Here is a 13263-nt window from a genome sequence, read left to right on the forward strand (position 1 = left end):
GTTCAGTGCCTGCACTGGGCCCTCCTTCACACAGCACAGGACTGAGAGCAGAAGTCTCTTTTATAAAATCTTTAATCTCATCCAAGGGAGGGGCTCTCAGACCCTGCCAGTCCAATCTCCATTGCAGAGTAAGTTAGAGGACACAGTCAGACCACAGCACTCTTGGTGAGGCAGCAAAACCGGGCAATTCAGAAATGCATTTCAACAGCTGAAAGGGATTTTTTTTTTTTTTTGGCGGGGGTGGAGGATGGGGTGGTATTTGGAATAATACCTAGAAATCACCCCCATACACTCTTCTTGTAGCTATCCCTTTACTAAGAAATTTCCTTGAAAACTATTTTTTGGGAGGGGGGATTTTAGGTAAGGCCAAAATAATTTAAAAAAAAAAATCTATGATCACAATCCAAGCAATTTAAAATGCAAAGTTGGAGAAAGAAATGGAGACGAATGTGGACGCCAGCTCTGAGCGCACAAAGGGGAGTGGAAAAATTCTTTCCTATTATGCTGACCACATTCCTCTCCTAAAACATAAGCTCTCGGCTGAACCAGTATTATAATAGGCGAGTTTTTATCCAGGGCGGCTGGACAAAGGGTCCACCTACCTCTTTTTTCCAACACCGGGGGTTGAATGTAGGCTTCCCGCCTGCTATGCCATGCTCCACCACTGAGCTGCAAACTCGGCCCTCTTGACTTTTTAATTTAAAACCAGATATAATTAGCTTGCTTAGGCTGCCCTTGCCCTCTGGTTCAGGCAGGCTGTGAACTCGGGATAGTGCTACCTCAGCCTCCCAGGCAGCTGGAATTACAGGCCTGAGTTACCAGATACACTCAAGACTCCATTTTGAAAATCACCTTAATGCCTAACTAATTTGGGCTTATTTTAATCCTTCTTTAATTCAGAAAAACACACAGAGGGTTTTTTGTTTTGTTTTATTTTTTGTTTGTTTGGTTTTTTTTGTTTCTTTTTTTGGGGTGTGTGTGTGTGTGTGTGTGTGTGTGTGTGTTTTGTTTTTAACCTTTTTGACCTCCTGTCTTGTTACTTAAAGTTGTGTTTCTTGATGTTAAAATATATCTGATTCTGGTTTAAATAAAAGCTTGGGCCGAGAGGTAGCTCAGTTAATAAAGTGCTCTCATCACAAGCACAAAGGCCTGGGCTCAAGGCCCAGCGCTGCACATGATTAGACATGGTTAAGCATGCCTGAAATCCTAGTGCTTAGAGGTAGAAGTTCAAGGTCATCTCCAACTTGTTAGCAAGTTTAAAACCAGCCTGGGCTATAGACTCTGTCTCACAAAGAAGAAAGAAGGGGGACAGGGGTGGGCAGTGTGTTCCTTAACTGGAAGTTTTGGAGGCTAAAAATACAAAATCACGCAGCTAGGATGGCCCCTGGAGCAGTCTGTCAGCATGGCAGATGACATCATGGTAAGAACTTACACACCAAGAGCGACCACCTATTGAGACTGGGCGCCAGAAGCAGGCAGGGACGGACGGACGGACGGTCTTTCTCCTTTTATAACAACCCATTCTTGTGAGAACTTAAAGTTCCAAGAGAACAGCACCAATCCTTTCAGAGGGTTGTGCACTCAGGACCTAACCACATCCCACTAGGCCTCCTTGTCTGTGGGCGCATGCGTGTATGTGTGTGCGTATTCATATGTATGCAGTGCATAGAAGGTCAGAAGTCAACCTTAGGTGTCACCTCTGTTGCTTTTGGCTGATGGGTTGATCCCTTCCCCTCCCCAGAGCTAGGGTTACGAGGGTGCACCACCACCCTGGCTTTTTTATGTTGGAGATTGAACTTAGGTCCTTAACGCTCTTCCAGTAAGCACTTTACCTAAGGCCAGCTTCTTAAGGATTCTACTCTCTTATCATCACCACACGAGAGCAAGCCTCCCGCACTCGGACTTCAAGCGCATACCCTCCATCCAGCCAAACCATATCATTACCCTTTTAAGGCCAAACTCCTCACAACTTCCAAGCAACTCTTGCTCTGATGGCTGCCTGACCCTCCTAGGCCACCATCCCCCCTTACCCCCCAACTCATGCAACTCTAGCTACTTCTTTTCTGTGTTTCAAGCTGGACCTCGCCCAGGAAGCACCCTCCCTCTCTTCATCTTCTCAGTAATCTCATCTCCATTTGAACACCCAATCTTCTCCAGACTGCCCTCCCTAAAGCACACACCCAGGCCTTCAGCACAAGCTGTTTTGCCCTGTCCCTAGTAGTACCTGACTATTCCATATCCTGCTAGGTCTGATAGTTGTTGACTCTATTCTACGTCCTGCTGCCTCTTAGATTGGAAGCTCCAAAAGATCTTACCTGTCTCATTTCCCAAGTATTCCGGGAGCCTAAAAATGTCTGCCACAGGGACACTCAACAAACACTAGCTGACTTGAATGATAGCAATTCACCAGATGACAGGACTCTGTAAACTGCTTGTTTTATGCTCATTTATTAAATATGAAAAGGTACTAGGGGGCATAGATACAGCCGAGAGGTAGAGCAAGCAAGGTAACAAGGGTAAGACCTGGGCTTCTTTCACCAGGGCCTGAGGTAGAGACAGGAGGATCAGGACTATGAGGTCATCCTCAGCTACACAGTCTATTCTGGTCTGCTTGAGACCCTGACTCAGGTAAAAAGAAGAAACAATGACTCTTAAGAGTGCGTTTGAATGCAGACATATTCATGAATCAGACAGCATTGGACTCTAAACAGTGCACCTCCACACAGAGGCATCGAAGAGAAGTGTTTGCAGAAAGAGGTAAAGGAAACATCTCATTGCTTAAACCCAAAGTCCTATAAGGAGTTTAGCTAGTGGTTTCTGATTGGTTAAGCTGAACTTTCTTTGCACTACTGACAAGGTTTCATTTTACCGTAGGGCCTCCCAATTCATTACTGTAGTTGCTGCCTTGCTGAGAGGTAAACCAGGGCCTTTGCACATGCTAGGCAGAGCTCCTACCATCATAGAGTTGGCTCCTAGCCCCAACAAGATAAATATTCAATAGTGGTCGCCTCCTGTGAAGTATTGAGGTGATACATTGTTGGACAGAATGGTTCCTGCCCTCTTGAAATTTATAATCTAACGAAGGAGAACAGGGGGTTAGGCTTCCTGTATGAATGCTTTAAATGTCATTGATGGGATCCAAGCATCTTCATTACAAAAGGGAAACCGAATTGCATTCGTGTGTGTGTGTGTGTGTGTGTGTGTGTGTGTGTGTGTGTGTGTGTGTGCACCTAAACATAATTACTTTAAGAAAAAGGTGCCCAGCAACTTTGAACAGACTGGGAGCTTCCCTTGTCTCAGTGCTGGAGGAGTTGTGTGTCAGAAAGGTGTTCTGGCTTTCATATTCAGAGTAAACAAGTTTACGAAGGAATTAGACGGCATTAGTATTCTGATCCCTTCTTAAATCAAATTATCTAAGGTTTTGGTAAACCATAAAGAGGACTGGAATGTGGCACTGGAATGCAGACCATTACTTTACTCCATCCCTTTGTTCGGAGTATCTGCACTGAATAAGCTGTCTGTCATAGTTACCTTCAGTTGTCTACTCTCCATATCGGGACACTTGGAACCTTAACTGAGGAATTGCCTCCACTGGATTGGCCAGTGGGAACCTTGTCTGAGGCATTTTCTTAGTTGTTAGTAGATGGAAGAGGGCCAGCCCACTGTGGGTGGATAATTCCTGCGCAGGCAGTCCTCAGTTGTATATGGAAAGTAGCTGAGCACGGCAGAGCCAGCAAGCCAGTGAGAGCAGTCTTCCATGGTGTCTGCTCCAGTCTCCACCTCCAGAATCTTCCCTAGAGCTTCTGCCCTGACTTCCTTTGATGATGAACAGTTACCCAGAAATACAATATTTTCCTGCTCAAAATGCGTTTGTTCAGTGTTTTATGACAGCAATAGGCAAACTGCTCATTGCTTACTCTTGGGCCTGGTTATCAGATCAAATAGAACACAATGGCTGTGTTCAAGGAAGCTTTATTTTACATCATAACAGCCGTAATGGGCAAGGACTGTACTGACGGTGGCAGTTTCACTATGCCAAAGAGAAGATGAAAAGTGCTTCTTTTCAAAAAGTTATTATTGTCTTTAATTATGTGTATGTGGGGCTCTGCATGGGGAAGGACAGATGTCATATCCTCAAGCTGAAGTTATAGGTGGTTGTGAACTTCCCGAAGTAGATGCTGGTATCTACTTCCTCTGGAAGAGCAGTATGTGTTCTTAACCACTGAGCCATCTCTCCAGCCCAGCAGTATGCGTTCTTAACCACTGAGCCATCTTGAACATCTGGTTCTTCCTTTAAGTATAAATGCCATGTCATCGGAAGGCAGGGCGACTACAGTACAGTACAGACAATGTTCATAAATAGTACAATGTTCACATTGTGTTCTTACCCCTTGTTGTTACTCTCTTGTACCTAATGTATAAATCAAACTTCACCATTGCTATCTACATAGAATTAAAAACATTACACTTTGTTTAGGGTTCAGTTCTATGCTGGGTTGTTGGCACCCCCGAGGGTCTTGGAATCTGTTCAAAGTGGGTTAGGGAGCTGGTTATACTAACAGAATTGATTGCCTCAAGTAAGGGAGGAACATTCCCCAATGGGGACATAAAAGAGAAGTGTCTTCTAGAGCGATGTCAGCCATACCTGTGTGCTTCAGGAACATTCAGGAACATCTGGAACACAGGCAGCAGAGGTGGGCAGTGTGCTGCTCCCTGAACTCCACTGTGAGGCCCACGGCTCTGCCTGCCTCCCTCAGGAGTCCTGCCAGCATCAGGAGCATCCAGCCAACACCAGGGACAACCAGATGGCTAAAGGCCAGCATAAGAACATAATCAACAAGAGCCAGGGCAATACGACAACACCAGAGCCCAGCTGTCCTACTACAGCAAGCCCTAGATATCCTAACACAGTTAAAACACAAGACCACAGCTTAAATCCAATCTTATAAAGAGGATAGAGGCCTTTAAAGAGGAAATGAATAAATCCCTTAAAGAAAAACACAATCAAGCAGGTGAAGGAAATAGTGAAACTGTTCAAGACCTGATAAAGGGAATAGAAACAATAAAGAAAACACAAACTGCGGGGATCCTAGAAATGGAAAACCTAGGGAAGAGAACAGGCACTACAGACATAAGCATCACCAACAGAACACAGGAGGTGGAAGAGAGAATCTCAGGCAAAGGAGATACAATTGAAGAATCAATGCAGTGCTCAAAGAAAATGTTAAATCTAAAAAGTTCCTGGCACAAAACATCTGGGAAATCTGAGACACTGTGAAAAGACCAAACCTAAAAATAATAGGAAAAGAAGACTCCCAGCTCAAGGGCCCAGAAGATATCTTCAACATAATCATAGAATAAAACTTCCCTAACCTAAAGAAAGAGGCTATAAACATACAGGAAGCTTAAAGAACATCAAATAGATTGGACCAGGAAAAAAATCCTCCTGCCACATAATAATCAAAACACTAATGGGGTGGGGGAGGCCAAGTAACATATAAAGGCAGACCTATTAGAATTATATCTAACTTCTCAACAGAGATTCTAAAAGCCAGAGGACCTGGGAAGATGTCTGGCAGATTCTAAGAAACCACACATGTCAGCCCAGATTACTATACCCAGAAAAAGTTTTAATCTCCATAGATGAAGAAAATAAGATATTCCTCAACAAAACAAAATTTAACCATCTATTTAGCCCTACAGAAGATACTAGAAAGAAACTGCAACCCAAGAAAGCTAAGTACACCCAAGAAAACACAGCAAATAAATAATTTTACACCAGCAAAATCCAAAGAAGGGAATCTCACACACACACACACACACACACACACACACACACAATTTCCAACAACATCAAAACAACAGGAATTAACAATCATTGGTTGTTAATATCTCTCAACACGAATGGACTCAATTCCCCAATAAAAAGACACAAACTAACAGAATGGATGTGAAAACAGGATCCATCTTTCTGCTGCATATTAGAAACACACTTTAGCAACAAAGATAGATATTAACTCAGAATAAAGGCAAGCAAACCCAAGAATCAAGCTGGAGTAGCCATTCTAATATCTAATAAAATAGACTTTCAACCAACATTAATTAAAAGAGATAGGGAAGGACACTTTATACTCATCAAAGGAAAAATTCACCAAGATGACATCTCAATTCTGAACATCTTTGTCCCAGAAAACAATATTAAAGCTTAAATCTAACCCCACACAATAATAGTGGGAAACTTCAACACCCTACTCTCACTAATTGACAGGCCATCCAGACAGAAACTAAACAGAGAAAGAATGAAACTAATAGATGTTATGAATCAAACAGATACCTAACAGATACCTACAGAACATTTCACCAAAGCACAAAAGGATATACCTTCTTAGCATCTCATGGAACATTCTCCAAAATTGACCATATAGTCAGTCACAAAGCAAGCCTCAACAGATACAAGGAGATTGAAATAAGCGTGGGCATCTTATCAGCTCACCATGGACTTCAACAATAGAAACAACACAAAGCCTACAAACTTATGGAAACTGAACAACCCTACTCAATGATCACTGGGTCAAAGGAGAAATAAAGAAAGAAACCAAAGGCTTTCTAGAGTTCAAGGAAAATGAAGTCACAGCCTCCCCAAACCTATGGGACACACTGAAAGCAGTGCTTAGAGGAAACTTCACAGCACTAAGTGCCTTCATAAGGAAACTGGAGAGATCTCATACTAGCAGTGTAAAAGCGCACCCCAAAAGCTCTAGAACAAAAAGAAGCAAATACACCCCAGAGGAGTAGATGGCAGGAAATAATCAAACTCGGGGTTGAAATCAGTGAGTGAGAAACAAAGAGAACACCAAGGATCGATGAAACCAAGAGTTGATCCTTTGAAAAACTCAACAAGATAGACATAGACAAACCCTCAGCCAAAGTAACAAAAAGGCAGAGGGACAGTATCCAGATTAACAAAATCAGAAATGAAAATGGAGACATAACAAACACTGAGGAAATCCAAAGAATCATTAGGTTTTTACTTCAAAAGCCTGTACTCCACAAAGTTGGAAAATGTAAATAGAATGGACAATTTTCTTGACAGATACCACTTACCAAAGTTAAGTCAAGATCAGGTAAACAATTTAAATAGTCCTATTCCTCTAAGGAAATAGAAGCAATCAATAAGTCTTACAACAACAACAACAACAACAACCCAGGGCCAGATGGTTTTAGTGCAGAATTCTACCAGACTTTCAAAGAAAAACTAATACCAACATTCTTCAAACTATTCCCCAAAAAAGAAACAGAAGAAACATTGCCAAACTCATTCTATGATGCCATAGTCACCCTGATACCTGAACCACACAAAGACTCTACAAAGAAGGAGAATTTCACATTGATTTCCCTTATGAACATTGATGTAAAAATGCACAATAAAAAACTTGCAACTCGATCCAAGAACACATCAAAAGCATCATCCACCATGATCAACTAGGGTATTCCTAGGGATGCAGGGATGGTTCAATACACAGAAATCCATCAGTGTAACCCACCATGTAATGAACTGAAAAAAAAAATCACAGGATCATCTCATTAGATGTTGACAAAACCTTTGACAAAATCCAACAAAATCCCTTCTTGGAGAGATCAGGTATACAAGGTCCATACCTAAACATACTAAAAGCAAAATACAGCAAACCAATAGCCAACATCAAATTAAATACTGAGAAACTTAAAGCAATTCTACTAAAATCAGAAACAAGACAAGGCTGTCCACTCTCTCCATATCTGTTCAATAGAGCAATAAGACAATCAAAGGAGATAAGAGGGATATGAATTAGAAAGAAAGAGGTCAAAGCATTGCTAATTGCAGATGATATGCTAGTATACATAAGCAATCCCCAAAATTCTACCAGAGAACTCCTACAGCTGATAAACACATTCAGCAAAGTGGCTGGATGCAAAATTAACAACAACAACAGAATCAGTAGCCCTCCTTTATATAAATGATAAATGGGCTGAGAAAGAAATTAGGAAAACAACACACTTTACAATAGCCACAAATAATATAAAATATCTTGACGTAGGTCTAATCAAGCAAGTGAGAGATCCAGATGACAAGAATTTCAAGTCCCTGATGAAAGAAATTGAAGAAGAGATTAGAAGATGGAAAAATCTTCCAGGCTCATGGTTCAGTAGGATTAACATAGTAAAAATGGCCATCTTACCAAAAGCAATGTACAGATTCAATGCAATTCCCGTAAAAATTCCAACACAATTCTATACAGACCTCGAAAGAGCAATTTTCAACTTCATATGAAAAGACAAAACAAAAAAAGAAACAAACAAAAACCCAAACAAACCTAGGATAGCTCAAACAGCTCTGTAAATAAAATAACTTCTGGATGTACCCATCCCTGATTTCAAGCTGTGCTACAGAGCGAAAGGGACGAAAACTGCATGGTATGGGCATAAAAACAGACAGGTTGATCAACCCACAAATAAACCCACACACCCACAGACACTTGACTTTTGACAAAGAAGTCAAAACTTATACAATCAATCTAATAGAAGAGGAAGTGAGGAATAACCTTGATATTGGTACAGGAGACAACTTCCTGAACAGAACACTAACAGCTCAGGCACTAAGATCAACAATTAATAAATGGGACCTCACGAAACTGAAAAGCTTCTGTGAGGCAAAGGACACACACCGTCAATAGGACAAAAGAGCAGCCTACAGAATAGTTAAAGGTCTTCACCAACCCTGTATCTGATGGAGGGTTAATAGCCAAAATATATAAAGAACTCAAGAAATTAGGCACCAACAAACCAAACAACCCAATTTTAAAAATGGGGTACAAGCTAAACAGGGAATTCTCAACAGAGGAATCTCGAATGGCTGAGAACACTTAAAATGTTCAGAGTCCTTAGTAATCAGGGAAATGCAAATCAAAATGACTCAGATGCCATCTTAAACCTGGTTAAAATGTCTAAGATCAAAAACTCAAGTGACAGCACATGCCGGTGAGGATGTGGAGCAAGAGGAACACTCCTCCATTGTTGGTGGAAGTGCAACCACTCTGGAAATCAATTTGGCAGTTGCTCAAAAATTTGGGGATAGTTCTATCTAAAAGTACCTTTTATTCATCTGATGTAATTGTCGTCAGGAGGCTCACTGCCTCAGTCTGCCAACCTAGGCCTGGTCTGGAAGCTTCTAGCCTCTACAACCTTATCTAGGCCTAGAATGTTTCAGCCTGTGAGACTTACTGCTGGATAAGCTCACCCTTCCTAGTTCTTTATGAACACGGTTTGGGTGATTCAGCTCAGCTGCTCAGGCTCCCGCTCCTCTCCAAGCTGACTGTCAGTCTAGCGTCTATCAGCCTCTCCTGAACTGCTCTGCTTGGCCTCACATTAACTCTGGCTGTATGCTGTAATCTCCTGGCTCCTCCTTATTTTCTAGGTTGTTCTGTCTTCACCTGTGCTTAGCTCGTTCTCGCTCTGCACCCTGTTTCTGTACAACTCTTCTGGTAAAACTGCCTCCTTCTTTTTTCTTCCTGTGCTGCTCTCTTAAGTAGCTTCCCTTCCCTCTCTCTTCTCGCGAGAGTTGGGCAGATCCCATTCTGTCAAATCTTTCTCGGATTCGTCACATTGTCTGTCACTCAATTAGACATCGCTTTCAAACATAGGCGCTTCCTTCCACAAACTAACTTTATTTTCATTGTTTTGGATTAAAGATGTGCACTAAAGGCCTGTCTGCATTCCAGCTAGAGGGATTAAAAGTGTGTGCTAAGGCAAATAGTCCAATCTTGGGGTTCACAACGTGATCAAATGTCTCAAAACAGTTCTACCTCAAGATCCAGCTATACCACTCCTGGGCTCCAACATACCACAAGGGCATGATTCAACTATGCTCACAGAAGCTTTATTCGTAATAGTCAGAAACTGAAAATATCCTAAATGTTACTCAACTGAAGAATGGATAAAGAAAATGTGGTACCTTTACATAATGGGATAGTACTAAGGTATCAAAACAAGGTCATCACGAAATTTGCAGACAAATGGATGGAACTAGAAAATCATGCCAAATGAGGTAACTTAGGCCCAGAAAGACATGCATGGTATATACTCACTTATAAGTGGATATTAGCCTAAAATACAGGATAACCATGCTACAATCCACAGACCCAATGAAGCTAAGTAACAAGGAGGGCCCAAAGGAAGATGCTTGAATCTCACTCAGAAGGGGAAATAAAACAGTCGTCAGAGTTGTAAAGAGCAAATGAACTGCTTGGGAGAGGAGGTAGAGAGGGAATGGGGTGGGGATCGGGTGTGTGGGAGAGGTGGGGTGGGGGCTGGAGGGAGGACTGGGAGAGAGAAGGAAATCTGTGTGGTGGTGGTGGCCGTCGATGGAATGCCTCGATGGAGGAGGCTCTGGGAGTCCCTGAGGGTTGGTGATCTAGTTGAGAAGCCTGGCAGTAGAGGATATGCAGCCTGAAGTGGCCACCTCCTGTAGCTGGGCTGGACTTGTAGTGATGGGAGACGGAAACCAACCGCAAAACCTCGACCCAAAGCTGGTACTGCCTATGCAAGGGTAAAGATGGAGCAGAGGTTAAGGGACCAATTAGTGGCCTAATCTGAGACCCATCCCATGGGACAAAGCCAACCCCTGACACTGTTAATGATACTATGCTATGCTTGCAGACAGGAACCTAGTGCAACTGTCTCCTGAGAGGCTTCACCCAGCAGCTGATGGAAACAGATGCTGAGACGCCCAGCCAAACACTAGGCAGAGCTCAGGGGGCCTGGTGGAAGGTTAGAGAAAGGGAGATCTGAGGAAGCCAGAGGGGTCAAGGACATCCTAAGAAGACCTACAGAATCAACTAATCTGGGTCCATGGGGCTCACAGATACTGAACCACCGACCAAAAGTATCCTTGTGCTGGACCTAGGACCCTTACATGTATGTAGCTGATATGCAGCTTGGCCTTCATGTGAGTCCCCTAACAACTGGAGCAAAGGCAGTTTTTGACTCTGTTACCTGCCTTTGGATCCCCTCTCCTTGACTGGGCTGTCTTATCTGGCCTCAGTGGGAGAGGAGCACTTAGTCCTGAACCGACTTGATATTCCAGGGTAGGGTGGTACCCATGAGTGGTTTCCCCTTCTCTGAGGAGAAAAGGAGGCAGGCAAGGTGGGAAGGGGGTACTGGGATGGGGGAGGGGGGCTGCAATCAGGATGTAAAGTGAATAAACAATCTTTAAAGTAAAAACTAGGGGTTGGGGATTTAGCTCAGTGGTAGAGCGCTTACCTAGGAAGCGCAAGGCCCTGGGTTCGGTCCCCAGCTCCCAAAAAAAAGAACCAAAAAAAAAAAAAAAAAAGTGAAAACTAGAGTATTTTTCTAACATATCCCAAAAGATATCAGCTATAAAGCAATTATTCAAATTCTCCAGGGATTCCAGGAGTTTTTTGAAAATCATCCTATACCAGGCCTGGTTTTAAGGTTTGTGCATGTGGAGCTCAGAGCTGACCTCAGCTGTTCTCCCTCAGGCCCCATCTATCTCCGTCCCCCATTGGCCGGATGGTCAGTCATTTGGCTGGGCTGCCTGGCTGATTAGACCCAGAGATTTGCCTCCTCCTCCTCAGGATTATGAGCACAGCACACCACCCACTTTTACCTTTTTTAATAGGAGGTGTGGACCCGAGATTCAAACTCAGACCCTTGTGCTTCATGCACTACACCAACAGAGCTATCTTCCCAGCCCAGGAGAATGCATTCTAACAAAAAGCAAACGTCCTTTACAGCTCTCCAAAGCCTGCTTTCGACTAACAAATATTTGAAAATGAAGTTACGCTGTTTAAGAGCGCCCACTTCAATTCAAAGTATTCTTCACATTTGAACATAAAATCAGTGAAAATGCCCTCCCTGGTGACATACTCTCTTGTTAGAATTTGGTCAGGGTTTATCTGAATTTATCTTAACAGTAAGTGAAAGACGCACTGTAAAAAGAAAACAGTTGGCTAGGCATGGGGACTCATGTCTACAACACCAGTACTTAGAGGCTGAGGCAGGAGAATTGCCATGAGTTTGAGGCCAGTGTGTACTACACAGTAGGGCACTGCCAGTTAAAAATTAATTAATCAATTAGCAAACAAATAAATATCCAGGCATGTTAATGCATGCCTTTAACCCCAAGCACAAGCAGACAAATTTCCACAAATTCAAGACCAGCTTGGTTGACATATTGCTGTTGTCTCAACCTTCCCAATGCTGAGACCCTTTAATACAGTTCCTCAGGTTCTACTGGCCCAAACCGTAAAACTATTTCATTGCTATCTTATAACTGTAGTTTTGCTACTGATGAATCCTAATGTAAATGTCTGATATGTGACCCCTTAGAGGGATCTTAACCCACGGGTTAACCCACTGACATATTGAATTCTAGATCATCCAGGCTGCCATGTGGAAACCCTATCTCAAAGGAGAAGGGAGACTTCAAAGAGAATTAAAAAAAAAAAAATTCAGGTAGCAAGTGAGTACAAGAGATCCTAAACATGCTGTTAGAAATCCTGAAATGTAAACAATGAAGTACCACTCCATAGAAACACACCGCGTGCTGGCACCAGTTTAAATCATGCTTGCTGCTGGGAACATGAAACACGACCATGATGTTGGGAAAAGATAGGTTGTTTCTTTCAAAGAAACTTTTTTTTTTTTTTGGTTCTTTTTTTCGGAGCTGAGGACCGAACCCAGGGCCTTGCGCTTCCTAGGCAAGCGCTCTACCACTGAGCTAAATCCCCAGCCCCATCAAAGAAACTTTTTAATTACCACTATTTGTGAGTGAGTGTGTGCGTGTACATATGAGCCCGTGAAGCTTGGAGGCAAAGCCTCTGCTTTCTCAGCCATCTCATTCATTCAGCTGTTTGTTAAAAAGTGAAACACACGCCTCTCATCTGCCAGCCTCTCTTGGAGTTTGTATCTAAGAGGAATGAAAGCCTATGTTAATAGCATGTTCATGAATGACTGCAGCACCTTTTTTGGTGGTCCCTGATTGAGGGTGTTTTATGATCTCGCAACTTACAGTATTGTGAAAGTGACATGCACCTAGTAGAAACTCCGGTGGAAATTACAAATTCTTTATATATATGTACACCCCCCCCACCAATATAAAGACAGAGCGTCTCTACATAGCTTGGACTTCCTGGAACTTGCTACATGGACAAACTGGCCTCCAGTTCACAGAGATCTGCCTGCCTCTACCTCCCCAGTACACCC

Source organism: Rattus norvegicus, chromosome 2 (assembly GCF_021556685.1).
Source record: "Rattus norvegicus strain SHRSP/BbbUtx chromosome 2, alternate assembly SHRSP_T2T, whole genome shotgun sequence".
Lineage (NCBI taxonomy): Eukaryota > Metazoa > Chordata > Mammalia > Rodentia > Muridae > Rattus > Rattus norvegicus.